A 20,292-nucleotide genomic window follows, 5' to 3' on the forward strand; every position below is an offset into this window, starting at 1 on the left:
ATGCTTATCTTGATGAAAAGAAGATATATCCTATTATTATTAGTGCTAACCTTTCAGAGCATGAAGAAGAAAAAATATTGAAAACTCCGAAGAAGCACCGTGCTGCTATTGGATATACTCTTGATGATCTTAAGGGCATTAGTCCCACTCTATGTCAACAGAAAATAAATTTGGAGAAAGACGCCTAACTAGTTATTGATCACCAACGACGGCTAAATCCTAAGATGAAAGAAGTTGTAAGAAAGGAAATATTAAAACTCCTTGAGGCAGGTATAATTTATCCCGTTGCTGATAGTCAGTGGGTAAGTCCTGTCCATTGTGTCCCTAAGAAGGGAGGTATTACTGTTGTTCCCAATGATAAAGATGAATTGAGTCCGCAAAGAATTATTACAGGTTAAAGGATGGTAATTGATTTCCGCAAATTAAATAAGGCTACTAAAAAGATCATTACCCCTTACCTTTCATTGATCAAATGCTAGAAAGATTATCCAAACATACACATTTTTGCTTTCTAGATGGTTACTCTGGCTTCTCTCAAATACCTGTGTCAGCTGATGATCAAGTAAAGACCACTTTTACTTGCCCTTTCGGTACTTTTGCTTATAGACGTATGCCTTTTGGTTTATGCAATGCACCTGCTACCTTTCAAAGATGCATGATGGCTATGTTTTCTGACTTTTGTGAAAAGATATGTGAGGTTTTCATGGATGATTTCTCCGTTTATGGATCCTCTTTTGATGATTGCTTGAGCAACCTTGATCGAGTTTTGCAGAGATGTGAAGAAACTAATCTTGTTTTGAATTGGGAGAAATGCCACTTTATGGTTAATGAAGGTATTGTCTTGGGGCATAAAACTTCTGAAAGAGGCATTGAAGTTGATAAAGCTAAAGTTGATGCTATTGAAAAGATGCGATGTCCCAAGGACATTAACGGTATAAGAAGCTTCCTCGGTCACGCCAGTTTTTATAGGAGGTTCATTAAGGACTTCTCAAAAATTTCTCGGCCTCTAACTAATCTATTACAAAAAGATATTCCTTTCGTCTTTGATGATGATTGCATAGAAGCATTTGAAATACTTAAGAAAGCATTGATTTCTGCACCTATTGTTCAGCCACCTGATTGGAGTTTACCCTTTGAAATTATGTGTGATGCTAGTTATTATGTTGTAGGTGTTGTTCTAGGGCAAAGAGTTGATAAGAAATTAAATGTTATTCAATATGCTAGTAAAACTCTAGACAATGCCCAGAGAAATTATGCTACTACTGAAAAATAATTTTTAGCAATTGTTTTTGCTTGTGATAAGTTCAGACCTTATATTGTTGATTCTAAAGTAACTATTCACACTGATCATGCTGCTATTAAATACCTTATGTAAAAGAAAGATGATAAACCTAGACTTATTAGATGGGTTCTCTTGGTACAAGAATTTGATTTGCATATTATTGATAGAAAGGGAGCCGAGAACCCTGTTGCAGACAACTTGTCTAGGTTAGAAAATGTTCTTGATGACCCACTACCTATTGATGATAGCTTTCCTGATGAACAATTAAATGTCATAAATCCTTCTCGTACTGCTCCATGCTATGCTGATTATGCTAATTATATTGTTGCTAAATTTATACCACCTAGTTTCACATACCAGCAAAAGAAAAGGTTCTTCTATGATTTGAGACATTACTTTTGGAATGACCCACATCTTTATAAATGAGTAGATGGTATTATTAGACGTTGCGTACTTGAGCATGAACAGGAACAGATCCTACGCAAGTGTCACTCCGAGGCTTATGGAGGACACCATGTTGGAGATAGAACTGCACATAAGGTAATGCAATCCGGTTTTTATTGGCCTACTCTCTTCAAGGATGCCTGTAAGTTTGTCTTGTCTTGTGATGAATGTCAAACAATTGGTAATATTAGTAGACGTCAAGAAATACCTATGAATTATTCACCTTTTATTGAACCATTTGATGTTTGGGGCTTTGATTATATGGGACATTTTCCTTCATCTAACGGGTATACACATATTTTAGTCGCTGTTGATTTTTTTTGTTTTGAATATGTACTACAAGGCAACAGCCTCACAGCTCTTTATTGAAAACAACAAAGAACAAAGTCCTATTACAAGTCCATACAAGAAGAGAAAAGAGGAAGACAGAAATACTTACAAAGTTACAACCCAAGCAGGGCAAAGAAAAACACTACCTAAGGAAGGTTAGAGATCCAAGTTAGAAGGCTATCCTTGTATTTACATTTTATCCTATGAGAAAGAAGGGTTATGTTATGGATGAAGTTATGCCTCCATGCTCTGAAAGAAGGTGTCTCATTTTAGTCGCTGTTGATTATGTTACTAAGTGGGTAGAAGCTATTCCTGTTGGGGAATGTAGTAATTTCAAAATTTTCCTACGCACACGCAAGATCGTGGTGATGCATAGCAACGAGAGGGGGAGAGTGTGATCTACGTACCCTTGTAGATCGACAACGGAAGCGTTAACTTGGTTGATGTAGTCGTACGTCTCCATGGCCCGACCGATCAAGCACCGAAACTATGGCACCTCCGAGTTCTAGCACACGTTCAGCTCGATGACGATCCCCGGACTCCGATCCAGCAAAGTGTCGGGGAAGAGTTCCATCAGCACGACGGCGTGGTGACGATCTTAATGCACTACCGTCGCAGGGCTTCGCCTAAGCACCGCTACAATATTATCAAGGACTATGGTGGAAGGGGGCACCACACACGGCTAAGAATATGATCACGTGGATCAACTTGTGTGTCTAGGGGTGCCCCCCTGCCCCCGTATATAAAGGAGCAAGGGGAGGAGGCCGGGCGGCCCTATAGGCGCGCCAAGGAGGAGTCCTCCTCCTAGTAGGAGTAGGACTCCTACTAGGAGGGGGAAGGAAGTGGGTAGGGAGAGGGAAAAGGGGGCGCCGCCCCCCCCCCTCTCCTAGTACAATTCGGACCGGGGGGGAGGAGGCGCGCGGCCCACCTTTGGCTGCCCCTCTCTCTCTCCACTAAGGCCCATATGGCCCATTACTTCTCCCGGGGGGTTCCGATAACCCTCCGGCTCTCCGGTTTTCTCTGAAATCACCCGGAACACTTCCGGTGTCCGAATATAGCCGTCCAATATATCAATCTTTATGTATCGACCATTTCGAGACTCCTCGTCATGTCGATGATCACATCCGGGACTCTGAACTAACTTCAGTACATCAAAAGTCATAAACTCATAATATAACTGTCATCGAAACCTTAAGCGTGCGGACCCTACGGGTTCGAGTACAATGTAGACATGACCGAGACACGTCTCCGGTCAATAACCAATATCGGAACCTGGATGCTCATATTGGCTCCTACATATTCTACGAAGATCTTTATCGGTCAGACCGCATAACAACATACGTCGTTCCCTTTGTCATCGGTATGTTACTTGCCCGAGATTCGATCGTCTGTATCTCAATACCTAGTTCAATCTCGTTACCGGCAAGTCTCTTTACTCGTTTTGTAATACATCATCCCGCAACTAACTCATTAGTTGCAATGCTTGCAAGGCTTAAGTGATGTGCATTACTGAGAGGGCCCAGAGATACCTCTCCGACAATCGGAGTGACAAATCCTAATCTCGAAATACGCCAACCCAACATGTTCCTTTGGAGACACCTGTAGAGCCCCTTTATAATCACCCAGTTATGTTGTGACGTTTGGTAGCACACAAAGTGTTCCTCTGGCAAACGGGAGTTGCATAATCTCATAGTCATAGGAACATGTATAAGTCATGAAGAAAGCAATAGCAACATACTAAACGATCGGGTGCTAAGCTAATGGAATGGGTCATGTCAATCATATCATTCAACTAATGATGTGATCCCGTTAATCAAATAACAACTCTTTGTCCATGGTTAGGAAACATAACCATCTTTGATTAACGAGCTAGTCAAGTAGAGGCATACTAGTGACACTCTGTTTGTCTATGTATTCACACATGTATTATGTTTCTGGTTAATACAATTCTAGCATGAATAATAAACTTTTATCATGATATAAGGAAATAAATAATAACTTAAATATTGCCTCTAGGGCATATTTCCTTCAGTCTCCCACTTGCACTAGAGTCAATAATCTAGATTACACAGTAATGATTCTAACACCCATGGAGCCTTGGTGCTGATCATGTTTTGCTCGTGGAAGAGGCTTAGTCAACGGGTCTGCAACATTCAGATCCGTATGTATCTTGCAAATCTCTATGTCTCCCACCTGGACTAGATCCCGGATGGAATTGAAGCGTCTCTTGATGTGCTTGGTTCTCTTGTGAAATCTGGATTCCTTTGCCAAGGCAATTGCACCAGTATTGTCACAAAAGATTTTCATTGGACCCGATGCACTAGGTATGACACCTAGATCGGATATGAACTCCTTCATCCAGACTCCTTCATTTGCTGCTTCCGAAGCAGCTATGTATTCCGCTTCACCCGTAGACCCCGCCACGACGCTTTGTTTAGAACTACACCAACTGACAGCTCCACCATTTAATGTAAACACGTATCCGGTTTGCGATTTAGAATCGTCCGGACCAGTGTCAAAGCTTGCATCAACGTAACCGTTTACGATGAGCTCTTTGTCACCTCCATATACGAGAAACATATCCTTAGTCCTTTTCAGGTACTTCAGGATGTTCTTGACCGCTGTCTAGTGATCCACTCCTGGATTACTTTGGTACCTCCCTGCTAGACTTATAGCAAGGCACACATCAGGTCTGGTACACAACATTGCATACATGATAGAGCCTATGGCTAAAGCATAGGGAACATCTTTCATTTTCTCTCTATCTTCTGCAGTGGTCGGGCATTGAGTCTGACTCAACTTCACACCTTGTAACACAAGCAAGAACCCTTTCTTTGCTTGATCCATTTTGAACTTCTTAAAAATTTTGTCAAGGTATGTGCTTTGTGAAAGTCCAATTAAACATCTTGATCTATCTCTATAGATCTTTATACCTAATATGTAAGCAGCTTCACCGAGGTCTTTCATTGAAAAACTCTTATTCAAGTATCCCTTTATGCTATCCAGAAATTCTATATCATTTCCGATCAGTAATATGTCATCCACATATAATATCAGAAATGCTACAGAGCTCCCACTCACTTTCTTGTAAATACAGGCTTCTCCAAAAGTCTGTATAAAACCAAATGCTTTGATCACACTATCAAAGCGTTTATTCCAACTCCGAGAGGCTTGCACCAGTCCATAAATGGATCGCTGGAGCTTGCACACTTTGTTAGCTCCCTTTGGATCGACAAAACCTTCCGGTTGCATCATATACAACTCTTCTTCCAGAAATCCATTCAGGAATGCAGTTTTGACATCCATCTGCCAAATTTCATAATCATAAAATGCGGCAATTGCTAACATGATTCGGACAGACTTAAGCATCGCTACGGGTGAGAAGGTCTCATCATAGTCAACCCCTTGAACTTGTCGAAACCCTTTTGCGAAAAGTCGAGCTCTGTAGACAATAATATTACCGTCGGCGTCAGTCTTCTTCTTGAAGATCCATTTATTCTCAATTGCTTGCCGATCATTGGGCAAGTCAACCAAAGTCCACACTTTGTTCTCATACATGGATCCCATCTCAGATTTCATGGCTTCAAGCCATTTTGCGGAATCTGGGCTCACCATCGCTTCTTCATAGTTCGTAGGTTCATCATGATCTAGTAGCACGACTTCCAGAACTGGATTACCGTACCACTCTGGCGCGGATCTCACTCTGGTTGATCTACGAGGTTCAGTAGTATCCTGTTCTGAAGTTTCATGATCATTATCATTAGCTTCCTCACTAATTGGTGTAGGTGTCACAGAAACAATTTTCTGTGATGCACTACTTTCCAATAAGGGAGCAGGTACAGTTACCTTGTCAAGTTCTACTTTCCTCCCACTCACTTCTTTCGAGAGAAACTCCTTCTCTAGAAAGTTTCCGAACTTAGCAACAAAAGTCTTACCTTCAGATCTGTGATAGAAGGTGTATCCAATAGTCTCCTTTGGATATCCTATGAAGACACATTTCTCCGATTTGGGTTCGAGCTTATCAGGTTGAAGCTTTTTCACATAAGCATCGCAGCCCCAAACTTTCAGAAACGACAACTTTGGTTTCTTGCCAAACCATAGTTCATAAGGCGTCGTCTCAACGGATTTTGATGGTGCCCTATTTAACGTGAATGCGGCCGTCTCCAAAGCATAACCCCAAAACGAAAGCGGTAAATCAGTAAGAGACATCATAGATCACACCATATCTAGTAAAGTACGATTACGACGTTCGGACACACCATTACGCTGTGGTGTTCCGGGTGGCGTGAGTTGCGAAACTATTCCGCATTGTTTCAAATGTACACCAAACTCGTAACTCAAATATTCTCCTCCACGATCAGATCGTAGAAACTTTGTTTTCTTGTTACGATGATTTTCAACTTCACTCTGAAATTCTTTGAACTTTTCAAACGTTTCAGGCTTATGTTTCATTAAGTAGATATACCCATATCTACTTAAGTCATCTGTAAAGGTGAGAAAATAACGATATCCGCCATGAGCCTCAATATTCATCAGACCGCATACATCTGTATGTATGATTTCCAACAAATCTGTTGCTCTCTCCATAGTACCGGAGAACGGCGTTTTAGTCATCTTGCCCATGAGGCACGGTTCGCAAGTACCAAGTGATTCATAATCAAGTGGTTCCAAAAGTCCATCAATATGGAGTTTCTTCATGCGCTTTACACCGATATGACCTAAACGGTAGTGCCACAAATAAGTTGCACTATCATTATCAACTCTGCATCTTTTGGCTTCAACATTATGAATATGTGTGTTACTACTATCGAGATTCAATAAGAATAGACCACTCTGCAAGGGTGCATGACCATAAAAGATATTACTCATATAAATAGAACAACCATTATTCTCTGATTTAAATGAATAACCATCTCGCATCAAACAAGATCCAGATATAATGTTCATGCTTAACGCTGGCACCAAATAACAATTATTTAGGTCTAATATTAATCCCGAAGGTAGATGTAGAGGTAGCGTGCCGACCGCGATCACATCGACTTTGGAACCGTTTCCCACGCGCATCGTCACCTCGTCCTAAGCCAATCTTCGCTTAATTTGTAGTCCCTGTTTCGAGTTGCAAATATTAGCAACAGAACCAGTATCAAATACCCAGGTGCTACTGCGAGCATTAGTAAGGTACACATCAATAACATGTATATCACATATACCTTTGTTCACCTTGCCATCCTTCTTATCCGCCAAATACTTGGGGCAGTTCCGCTTCCAGTGTCCAGTCTGCTTGCAGTAGAAGCACTCAGTTTCAGGCTTAGGTCCAGACCTGGGTTTCTTCTCTTGAGCAGCAACTTGCTTGCTGTTCTTCTTGAAGTTCCCCTTCTTCTTCCCTTTGCCCTTTTTCTTGAAAGTAGTGGTCTTGTTGACCATCAACACTTGATGCTCCTTTTTGATTTCTACCTTCGCAGCTTTCAGCATTGCGAAGAGCTCGGGAATAGTCTTATTCATCCCTTGCATATTATAGTTCATCACGAAGCTCTTGTAGCTTGGTGGCAGTGATTGGAGAATTCTGTCAATGACGCAATCATCTGGAAGATTAACTCCCATTTGAATCAAGTGATTATTATACCCAGACATTTTGAGTATATGCTCACTGACAGAACTATTCTCCTCCATCTTGCAGCTATAGAACTTATTGGAGACTTCATATCTCTCAATCCGGGCATTTGCTTGAAATATTAACTTCAATCTCCTGGAACATCTCATATGCTCCATGACGTTCAAAACGTCATTGAAGTCCCGGTTCTAAGCTGTAAAGCATGGCACACTGAACTATCGAGTAGTCATCAGCTTTGCTCTGCCAGACGTTCACAACATCTGGTGTTGCTCCAGCAGCAGGCCTGGCACCCAGCGGTGCTTCCAGGACGTAATTCTTCTGTGCAGCAATGAGGATAATCCTCAAGTAACGGACCCAGTCTGTGTAATTGCTACCATCATATTTCAACTTTGCTTTCTCAAGAAACGCATTAAAATTCAATGGAACAACAACACGGGCCATTTATCTACAATCATACATAAACAAGCAAGATACTATCAGGTACTAAGTTCATGATAAATTTAGGTTCAATTAATCATATTACTTAAAGAACTCCCACTTAGATAGACATCCCTCTAATCCTCTAAGTGATTACGTGATCCAAATCAACTAAACCATGTCCGATCATCATGTGAGATGGAGTAGTTTCATTGGTGAACATCACTATGTTGATCATATCTACTATATGATTCACGCTCGACCTTTCAGTCTCCGTGTTCCGAGGCCATATCTGTATATGCTTGGCTCGTCAAGTATAACCTGAGTATTCCGCGTGTGCAACTGTTTTGCACCCGTTGTATTTGAACGTAGAGCCTATCACACCCAATCATCACGTGGTGTCTCAGCACGAAGAACTTTCGCAACGGTGCATACTCAGGGTGAACACTTCTTGATAATTTAGTGAGAGATCATCTTATAATGCTACCGTCAATCAAAGCAAGATAAGATGCATAAAAGATAAACATCACATGCAATCAATATAAGTGATATGATATGGCCATCATCATCTTGTGCTTGTGATCTCCATCTCCGAAGCACCGTCGTGATCACCATCGTCACCGGCGCGACACCTTGATCTCCATCGTAGCATCGTTGTCATCTTGCCAATCTTATGCTTCCATGACTATCGCTACCGCTTAGTGATAAAGTAAAGCATTACAGCGCGATTGCATTGCATACAATAAAGCGACAACCATACGGCTCCTGCCAGTTGCCGATAACTCGGTTACAAAACATGATCATCTCATACAATAAAATTTAGCATCATGTCTTGACCATATCACATCACAACATGCCCTACAAAAACAAGTTAGACGTCCTCTACTTTGTTGTTGCAAGTTTTACGTGGCTGCTACGGGCTTAAGCAAGAACCAATCTTACCTACGCATCAAAACCACAACGATAGTTTGTCAAGTTGGTGTTGTTTTAACCTTCACAAGGACCGGGCGTAGCCACACTCGGTTCAACTAAAGTTGGAGAAACTGTCACCCGCAAGCCACCTATGTGCAAAGCACGTCGGGAGAATCGGTCTCGCGTAAGCGTACGCGTAATGTCGGTCCGGGCCGCTTCGTCCAACAATACCGCCGAACCAAAGTATGACATGCTGGTAAGCAGTATGACTTATATCGCCCACAACTCACTTGTGTTCTACTCGTGCATATAGCATCAACATGTAAAACCTAGGCTCGGATGCCACTGTTGGGGAACGTAGTAATTTCAAAATTTTCCTATGCACACGCAAGATCATGGTGATGCATAGCAACGAGAGGGGGAGAGTGTGATCTACGTACCCTTGTAGATCAACAACGGAAGCATTAACTTGGTTGATGTAGTCGTACGTCTCCACGGCCCGACCGATCAAGCACCGAACCTACGGCACCTCCGAGTTCTAGCACACGTTCAGCTCGATGACGATCCCCGGACTCCGATCCAGCAAAGTGTCGGGGAAGAGTTCCATCAGCACGACGGCATGGTGACGATCTTGATGTACTATCGTCGCAGGGCTTCGCCTAAGCACCGCTACAATATTATCGAGGACTATGGTGGAAGGGGGCACCGCACACGGCTAAGAATATGATCACGTGGATCAACTTGTGTGTCTAGGGGTGCCCCGTGCCCCCGTATATAAAGGAGCAAGGGGAGGAGGCCGGCCGGCCCTATAGGCGCGCCAAGGAGGAGTCCTCCTCCTAGTAGTAGGACTCCTACTAGGAGGGGGAAGGAAGTGGGGAGGGAGAGGGAAAGGGGGGCGCCACCCCCCCTCTCCTAGTCCAATTCGGACCAGGGGGGGAGGAGGCGCGCGGCCCACCTTTGGCTGCCCCTCTCTCTCTCTCCACTAAGGCCCATATGGCCCATTACTTCTCCCGGGGGGGTTCCGGTAACCCTCCGGCTCTCCGGTTTTCTCCGAAATCACTCGGAACACTTCCGGTGTCCGAATATAGCCGTCCAATATATCAATCTTTATGTCTTGACCATTTCGAGACTCCTCGTCATGTCCGTGCTCACATCCGAGACTCAGAACTAACTTCGGTACATCAAAACACATAAACTCATAATATAACTGTCATCGAAACCTTAAGCGTGCGGACCCTACGGGTTCGAGAACAATGTAGACATGACCGAGACACGTCTCCGGTCAATAACCAATAGCGGAACCTGGATGCTCATATTGGCTCCTACATATTCTATGAAGATCTTTATCGGTCAGACAGCATAACAACATACGTCATTCCCTTTGTCATCGGTATGTTACTTGCCCGAGATTCGATCGTCGGTATCTCAATACCTAGTTCAATCTCGTTACCGGCAAGTCTCTTTACTCGTTTTGTAATACATCATCCCACAACTAACTCATTAGTTGCAATGCTTGCAAGGCTTAAGTGATGTGCATTACTGAGAGGGCCCAGAGATACCTCTCCGACAATCGGAGTGACAAATCCTAATCTCGAAATACGCCAACCCAACATGTTCCTTTGGAGACACCTGTAGAGCTCCTTTATAATCACCCAGTTACGTTGTGACGTTTGGTAGCACACAAAGTGTTCCTCTGGCAAACGGGAGTTGCATAATCTCATAGTCATAGGAACATGTATAAGTCATGAAGAAAGCAATAGCAACATACTAAACGATCGGGTGCTAAGCTAATGGAATGGGTCATGTCAATCAGATCATTCAACTAATGATGTGATCCCGTTAATCAAATAACAACTCTTTGTCCATGGTTAGGAAACATAACCATCTTTGATTAACGAGCTAGTCAAGTAGAGGCATACTAGTGACACTCTGTTTGTCTATGTATTCACACATGTATTATGTTTCCGGTTAATACAATTCTAGCATGAATAATAAACTTTTATCATGATATAAGGAAATAAATAATAACTTTATTATTGCCTCTAGGGCATATTACCTTCAATTCCAACTAGTAGTGCTGATCATAACACCTCTATTAAGATGCTTAAAGAAGTTATTTTCCCGAGGTTTGGAGTCCCTAGATATTTAATGACTGATGGTGGTTCACATTTTATTCATGGTGCCTTTCGTAGAATGCTTGCTAAGTATGATGTTAATCATAGAATTGCATCTCCTTATCACCCATAGTCTAGTGGTCAAGTAGAATTGAGTAACAGAGAGCTCAAATTAATTTTGCAAAAGACTGTTAATAGATCTAGAAAGAATTGGTCCAATAAACTTGATGATGCATTATGGGCCTATAGAACTGCATATAAAAATCCTATGGGTATGTCTCCGTATAATATGGTTTATGGTAAAGCATGTCATTTACCTCTTGAGCTAGAACATAAGGCATATTGGGACATTAAAGAGCTCAATTATGATTTCAAACTTGTCGGTGAGAAGAGGTTATTTGACATTAGCTCACTTGATGAGTGGAGAACCCAAGCCTATTAGAATGCCAAACGGTTTAAAGAAAAAGTTAAAAGATGGCATGATAAAAGGATACAAAAGCGTGAGTTCAGTGTAGGTGATTACGTATTGTTATACAACTCTCGTTTAAGATTTTTTGCAGGAAAACTTCTCTCTAAATGGGAAGGTCCTTACACTATCGAGGAGGTCTATCGTTCTGGCGCCATAAAAATCAACAACTTCGAAGGCACAAATCCAATGGTGGTGAATAGTCAAAGAATTAAACATTATATCTCAGGTAATCCTATAAATGTTGAAACTAATATTATCGAAACCGTAACCCCGGAGGAATACATAAGGGACACTTTCCAGAATGTTTCAGACTCCGAAAAGGAATAGGTATGTAGTATGGTAAGTAAACCGACTCCAAAACAGTTCTAATGGCAATATTTCTTCGTTTTGGAATATTTAAGAACATAGGAAAATAAGAATCAGACCGGAAAGGACACGAGGCTTCCACGAGGGTGGAGAGCGCACTCTACCCCCCTGGGCGCGCCCCCTACCTCGTGGGCACCTCGTGCGCTCTCCGGACTCCGTTTTCTTGCACAATACTTCTTTTGGTCAGTAAAATTCATTATATAATCTCCCGAAGGTTTTGACCACCGTATCATGCAAAAATCTCATGTTCTTGTTTTCGAGCTGTTTTCTACGAGGGTTGTCAAGGCCAAGCATCGTGTCGTCTCCCTCCTCCTCCAACAATGAGGGCAACGATGTTTGGCTAATGAAGATAGAGCTGAAGAGAGAAGAGCCTGGAGATATCAACAAGGATGAAGGGATCAAGAAGGCCACGGAGGACCAAGTTCCAGTAGCAGAAGATCTCCTTCAACTTGATCACAATCTTCTTACCCCAACAAAGATCGAAGCTTTCAAGATGATTGAGTTAGCCCGTATACAAAACAAGTATCTCACATGTGAATTTTTGTTGTTGAAGGAGCATATCATTGCACTCAAGGGCATTATTCGCAAGTTGGAGGACCTCCTACGCTCGATGTGAGACTATCCATCATCAACAACTCCACCTTCTTCACCAACAAAGAAGAATCGAGTATCTGGTATGGGCACTCCCCTTGGCAACTGCCAAGCTTGGGGGAGTGCCCCGGTATCATATCACCATCACAACTTTTATCTTTACTGTTTTTCTTAGTTCGATCCTTTTGATAATATCTTGATCTAGTAGAATAAAGTTTTAGTATGATCTAGTTATGAGTTTTGCTTTATGACCCTTCTATGTAATTGAGTCTGTGAGCTATATAATAAAGATTAGTGTTGAGACAAGGGCTTGATTATTTTGCTATGATCTTGAGGGAATTGAATAAAACAAAAGAGAAGAAATAAAAAGAAACAAAGAGATCATATGGATCTTATGGAAAGTAATGAGCTCACATATAAAGAGCATGATGAATAAAAGTTGTTGAGAGTTGACAAACATAGTTTTGCTCATCGTTGCAATGAATAGGAAGTAATAAAGAAAGAGAGGTTCACATATAAATATACTATCTTGGACATCTTTTATGATTGTGAGCACTCATTAAAGTATGACATGCTAAGAGTTGATGTTGGACAAGGAAGACAACGTAATGGGTTATGTTTTCTTACATCTGAGATAAATTATATTGTCATGGATCGTCCAACATGTTGAGCTTGCCTTTCTCTCTCATGCTAGCCAATTTCTTTGCACCAGTAGAGATACTACTTTTGCTTCCAAATATCCCTAAACCCAGTTTTCCCATGAGAGTCCACCATACCTACCCATGGATTGAGTAAGATCCTTCAAGTAAGTTGTCATCGATGCAAGCAATAAAAATTTCTCTCTAAATATGTATGGCTTATTAGTTCGGAGAAAATAAGCTTTATACGATCTTGTGATATGGAAGAAATAAAAGCGACAGACTGCATAATAAAGGTCCATATCACATGTGGCAATAGAAAGTAACGTTCTTCCGCATTAAGATTTTGTGCATCCAACCATAAAAGCGCATGACAACCTCTGTTTCCCTTTGCAAAGGTCCTATCTTTTACTTTTACCTTCTACCTTACATAAGAGTCATGGTGATCTTCACCTTTCCTTTTTACATTTTATTCTTTGGCAAGCACAATATGTTGGAAAGATCCTGATATATATAGCTAATTGTATGTGAGTCTTCATGAACTATTATTGTTGACATTACCCTTGAGGTAAAACGTTGGGAGGCAAAACTATATGCCCCTATCTTTCTCTGTGTCCGATTAAAGCTTCATACCCATAAATATTGCATGAGTGTTAGCAATTTTGAAATACTAAAAGATGGTTGAGTATGCGGGCTTGCTGAAAAGCTCTTACATTGACTCTTTCCTATGTTATGATAAATTGCAATTGCCTCAATGACTGATATTAGAGTTTGTTAGTTCTCAATAAAGTTTATGATTGATACTTGAAATTGTGATTGAATTGTTACTTTAGCATAAGAGATCATATGACAATATATATATATATGTTGCTGTTCTAAGAATGATCATGATGCCCTCATGTCCGTAATTTATTTTTATCGACAAATCTATCTCTAAACATGTGGACATATTTTTCGATTTCGGCTTTCGCTTGAGGACAAGCGAGGTCTAAGCTTGGGGGAGTTGATATGTCCATTTTGGATCATTCTTTTATATCGATATTTATTGCATTATGGGCTGTTATTACACATTATGTCACAATCCTTATGCATATTCTCTCTTATTTCACAAGGTTTACATAAAGAGGGAGAATGTCGGTAGCTGGGATTCTGGGCTAGAAAAGGAGAAAATATTAGGGACCTATTCTACATAGCTCCAAAAGTCCTGAAACTTCACGGAAGTGATTTCCAGAATATATAAAAAAATACTGAGCGCAAGAAGTACCATAGGGGGGCCACCCACCAGCCACGAGGGTGGGGGGCACGCCCTACCCCCTGGGCGCGCCCCCTGCCTCATGGGCCCCCTGGTGGCCCTCCGATGCCCATCTTATGCTATATGGAGTCTTTCATCGAGGAAAAAACTCATAATCAAGCTTTCGGGATGAAACTCCTTCGCCACGAGGCGGAACCTTGGCGGAACCAATCTACGGCTCCGGCGGAGCTGTTCTGCCAGGGAAACTTCCCTCCGGGAGAGGGAAATCATCACCATCGTCATCACCAATGATCCTCTCATCGGGAGGGGGTGAATCTCCATCAACATCTTCACAAGCACCATCTCATCTCAAACCCTAATTCATCTCTTGTATCCAATCTTTGTATCCAAACCTCAGATTGATACATGTGGGTTGCTAGTAGTGTTGATTACTCCTTGTAGTTGATGCTAGTTGGTTTACTTGGTGGAAGATCATATGTTCAGATCCATTATGTATATTAATACCCCTCTAATTATGAACATGAATATGCTTTGTGAGTAGTTACGTTTGTTCCTGAGGACATGGGAGAAGTCTTGCTATTTGTAGTCATGTGAATTTCGTATTCGTTCGATATTTTGATGAGATGTATGTTGTCATCCCTCTAGTGGTGTCATGTGAACTTCGACTACATGAAACTTCACCATTGTTTGGGCCTAGAGGGAGGCATTGGGAAGTAATAAGTAGATGATGGGTTGCTAGAGTGACAAAAGCTTAAACCCTAGTTTATGCGTTGCTTCGTAAGGGGCTAATTTGGATCCATATGTTTCATGCTATGGTTACGTTTACCTTAATACTTCTGTTGTAGTTGCGGATGCTTGCAATGGGGGTTAATCATAAGTGGGATGCTTGTCCAAGTAAGGGCAGTAACCAAGCACTGGTCCACCCACATATCAAATTATCAAAGTACCGAACGCGAATCATATGATCGTTATGAAAACTAGCTTGACGATAATTCCCATGTGTCCTCGGGAGCGCTTTTCTCTATATAAGAAATTGTCTAGGCTTGTCCTTTGCTACAAAAAGCATTGGGCGATCTTGCTACACCTTAGTTACAATTTTTTTGAACCTTGAAGACTGCAGGGCTTACACCCCACATCATTTTATTAAATAAAAAACAGGAACAAAACAATGCTTCCTCAAGATGAGGAAAGAAAAAAAAGAAAAAATCAGGAATCTAAAGAAGGCTATTCAAGGGAGGGAAGTACTCTACCTATTAATTACATTGTTACTTAACCACCTCTACTGAAGGAGGCAGGAAATCAATCCACTTAAGTAAGGCCTCGCTATACTTCCTTTTGATTCTATGAGACAGCAGTGTGAGGTCATAAATGAAGCCATTTCTCCACGCCCTGAAGGAGGGTTTGATGTTCCTAAAAGCTCTATCATTCCTGACCTTCCAAATATTCCACCAGGCAATGAATATGACCTCCCCAAAGAAATATTTGTTGAAATCCTTTATAGCATGGCATGCAATCTCCACCATGTCATCACTGTCTTTCCATATAATTTGCAGATAAATCCACACCCGAACACTTAAATTGCACTGGAAAAAGAGGTGGTTTCTGTCCTCCAGTGTCCCAGTTGGACAAAGTACACATTCAGGCCCATCATTAATCCTCCAGTGTCTCCTCTGGATCATGTCCTTAGTGTTAACCCTGTCCATTATAACAAGCCAAGCAAACATCTTGATTGACATGGTACAACAACTTTTCCAGATCCACCCTAGGATGGGGTTTGCTACCATTGGCTGATAGACAAAGTCATAAAACTTTTTGGCAGTATATTCAAACTTCTTGCCATGCCTCCACCCCCAAGAGTCACGACAGGCACTGTCTATATGAAAATACCCCATTAAGGACGAGAGCTGCTGTAGATCCTGAAAGGCTTGTTCAGAAAGAGGCAAGTAAAATAGGTCTTGGAAACTACTGGTCTGAAAGACTTCCCTTATCGAGACGTTTTTGTGGAGACAGAAGGAATAGAGCCTAGGAAATCGATCTTGAAGAGGGACATCACTGTTTCCAATTTGCCAATGATCAGACCAGAACAACACAGTATCTCCACTATGAACATCAACCAAGATAACTACTCTGAAATTATCCATCAACTTGCAGAAATATCTCCACCAAAAAGAGCCACAAAGAATAGTATCATGTGGGATCCTTTGGAAATAGTAAGAATCCCAAACTAACTGAACCCAAGGCACATCCATTTTATTATAAAATTTATTCAGATGTTTCATAAGGAGTGCTTCATTTTGCAAACCAAGATTTAAGATTCCAAGTCCCCCCTTCGATTTAGGCATGCAAACAAGTGGCCAAGAAGCTAGAGAATGGCCCCTCTCATGACCATATTTCCTCCATAAACACTGCCTCTGAATACTTTCCAACTGCTTCAGAATACCCTGAGGAATTGACAAGCTGCAAAGGAAGAAGATAGGCAAAGAGGAAATGACAGAGTTTACTAGTTGCAATCTGCTCTCTTGAGGCAAAAACCAAGAACTTGTTATCAATCTGCTCTCCATACAATCCACTAGGCGAAGTAGATCCACAATCTTAGGCCTGGTAGTCCCCACTGGCAGAACTAGATATGTGAAAGGCATTTTTCCTAACTTACATCCAAAAAAGGCAGCAAGATCAGTAGCAACATGGTCATTCACATTAATAGAATACATGGAGGATTTATGGAAGTTAATCTGTAGCCCGGTTGCCTATGAGAAAGAATAAAACACTGATCAGTGCCTCCAATTGACCCTTGTTAGCATTTAAGAAAAGCAGTGTGTCATCAGCATATTGAACAACTGGGAAATCTGGGTCATGGGTTGGCAGCGGCCTGCTTATTAAACCCTGCTGAAGAAGACTGTTGGTCATAGTCTGCTAGAGGTCAGCAACAATGACAAAGAGCAAAGGAGATATTGGGTCTCCTTTCTTAACTCCACATTTGCATTTGAAATGGTTACCCAGAACTCCATTAAGCAACACAGAAGAAGTGCCCGATGACAACAACTGCTTAATCCATGTAATCCATCTGTTGTCAAAACCTTTTGCAACAAGAATCCTTATGATAGCCTCATGCTGGTTGGAATCAAAAGCCTTTTCAAAGTCTAACTTAAGCAAAATGATGGGCCATTTAGATTGATTACACTGATGGATATATTCAAAGGTCCAAGCAAGGCAATCCTAGATTGTTCTTGATTTTATGAAACCATACTGATTTTTATGCACACATTTGATGATCTCCTGTTGAAGTTTGTTAGCAGCAAGCTTTGTAAGAAATTTCAGACCAACACTAGTGAGTGAAATAGGCCTAAAGTCTTCCACACTCTCTGGTGTCTGTTTCTTTGGGATCAGAGTGATGTATGCATCATTAAGATTTTCTAGTTGCACTGTTCCAGCATGAAACTCGTGAACCAGCCAAATAAAATCAGTAGATATGATGTGCCAACACTTTTTTAGACAAAGTCCATTGAAGCCATCAGGTCCGGGTGCCTTATAAGTGGGCATTTCTTTAATAACCTATTCAATTTCCTTTATATCAAAAGGTTTTGTGAGCACCTCCAAGCCCTGAACCCTAGGTATTAAAGACAAGATGCTCTCTTCTAAAGTTATTGGCCGAACAGCCCCCATTCTTTTTTTGAAGGAAGATAAGAACACTTTGGACATTTCCTCATGATCTGACATGACAGAGCCATCAGACAATAACAGGCAAGCAGTAGAATTCTTTCTGTATCTCTCAGTTGCCATTGCCTGAAAGAACTTGGAGTTTTCCTCTCCCACTTTGATATACCTGATGGTACATCTCTTCCTCCAGTATAGATATTGCATGTGCAGCAGATGCTCATGGTGTACTTTAGTAACTTTCCTGAAATTGCTCTTAGGTCTAGAAAGAGACCTCATGTCCTCAAGATTATCCAACCAAAGAATTACGCAGTTGCACTTCTCAATTAACCTTTTAATATGTGATAAACATTTCTGCCATTTTTTCAATGCAAACCGCAAAGTCTTTAATTTATCAACAATGATTGCTGAGATGTGTGTCTTATGAGAAGTACGAGTCCAAACCTCCTGCACACAATCCATAAAACCAGTCTGATGGACCCAAAAATTTTCAAACCTGAAAATATGCGCCTTAGGAATTGATGTACTAATGGTAACCAGACAAGGCACATGATCAGACGCAGTCTTAGCCAAAGGAGTCACTTGCGTCATGGGGTATAGATTAATCCAACTGACAGAGGTAAAAACCCAGTCTAGTTGTTCCAAAAGTGGTGTGTCCTGCATGTTAGAACAAGTAAACTTTCTTCCTTTTAAAGGAAGTTCCAACAGTCCCGAATGGCCAATAATTTCATTAAAAATAAACATGTCATTTATATCGCCACCAAGGAGGTTCCTATTTTCAAATGAACGAATAAAGTTGAAATCCCCCATCAACATCCACTTCTGATCCAGATCAATATCCAAATTATAGATCCAAGACACAAACTCATCATGCAACTCACCCTGACATGGGCCATAAACATTAACCAGAAACCACTGCTCATTATTATGAGCTGAGGTAAACTGCATAACAATAGTGTAGGGTTTAACTTCTAGCAGAGTGCCATGAAACACGTTTGATCGCCACACAGTTAACAGACCCCCAGAGGCACCTCTAGAGGGGGACTCAACAAATTGATCAAAGCCATAGGAGAGTTTAGTTTCTTGAAGACAAACCACAGAACACTGACTTTCAGTTACTTTCTCCCTGACAGAACGCTGCCTAGTATCAGAACTCAGACTGCGAACATTCCAACATAAAACTTTCCAGCTACGCGTTGACACACGATTCATTAATCACCAAGGAATAGAAGAACAAATATAGCATGACACACAATGTCATACCATCGAAAAGATAACATAGTTCAGTACCACAATGTGCCACTGCCGGGACCGGACGCAATTCAACAATAATAAAATCAAACATAACAGGCCCTCTAGGCCTCAACATAGTAGCAAACATAACCATTAAGCTAAAGATGCAGAAGAATCCTCTTGTGGATTAGCCATAAGCTTGTCCACCAACAAAAGGGCAGGGTCAATTTCCAGCTCCGCGCCCACAGCCTGAAGAACATGGATTGGAGTATGTGGTGGTGTAGCAGGCTGTGCATCTTCAGGGCCATCCGCGGGAGTTGGCTGGGCCTTGTCTTCCATGGGCTTGGCGTGGGGGTGCTTCTTTGATGGCTGTAGCGAGAGCTGCTCAAAAACCACATTTTTGAAGCCATCCAACTTTGCTGTGCTCCGAGTGCAACATCGCAGTGATGTATCAACAACATGAGTATTCTTCTTCTATCGCTGCTTTCTCCCAGCAGTTTGTTCCACAGAGAAAACCACGGATGATGACTCAGCAGAGACAGAGACAGCAGAATTACCAGGTGCAACTTCTTCAGAAACTGAAACGGAATCAACCGGCAGCTCCTCAAATAGAGCTCTGGCCACTGGGCGCTTTATCATGACAGGTTGTCTGACAGTAGCAACCATGGGCAGGGAAGCAGTCAAACAAGACATCTTTGTGGATTCATCAAAAGCAATGGACCAAGACCTCTTAGAATAAATGATTGTGCCCATAGGTCTGAAGAAGAGAGACCGTGGCACCTCCATAACTGAAAAATCAAACATGAGGTTCTAGAAAGACCTCTTCCAAATCATCTCCGGAGGGAGAGGAGGTCCAGCCACAATGCGTGCCATGCCAATAAAGATATCATGTTGCTGAATCACAGGTGGTTGATAAGGCACAATTGCCAGCTGATTATCCTCGAAGACCGGCCGCTGCAAATGCTGAAGTTGTTGATCT

This window comes from Triticum dicoccoides, chromosome 4A, assembly GCF_002162155.2.
Source record: "Triticum dicoccoides isolate Atlit2015 ecotype Zavitan chromosome 4A, WEW_v2.0, whole genome shotgun sequence".
NCBI lineage: Eukaryota > Viridiplantae > Streptophyta > Magnoliopsida > Poales > Poaceae > Triticum > Triticum dicoccoides.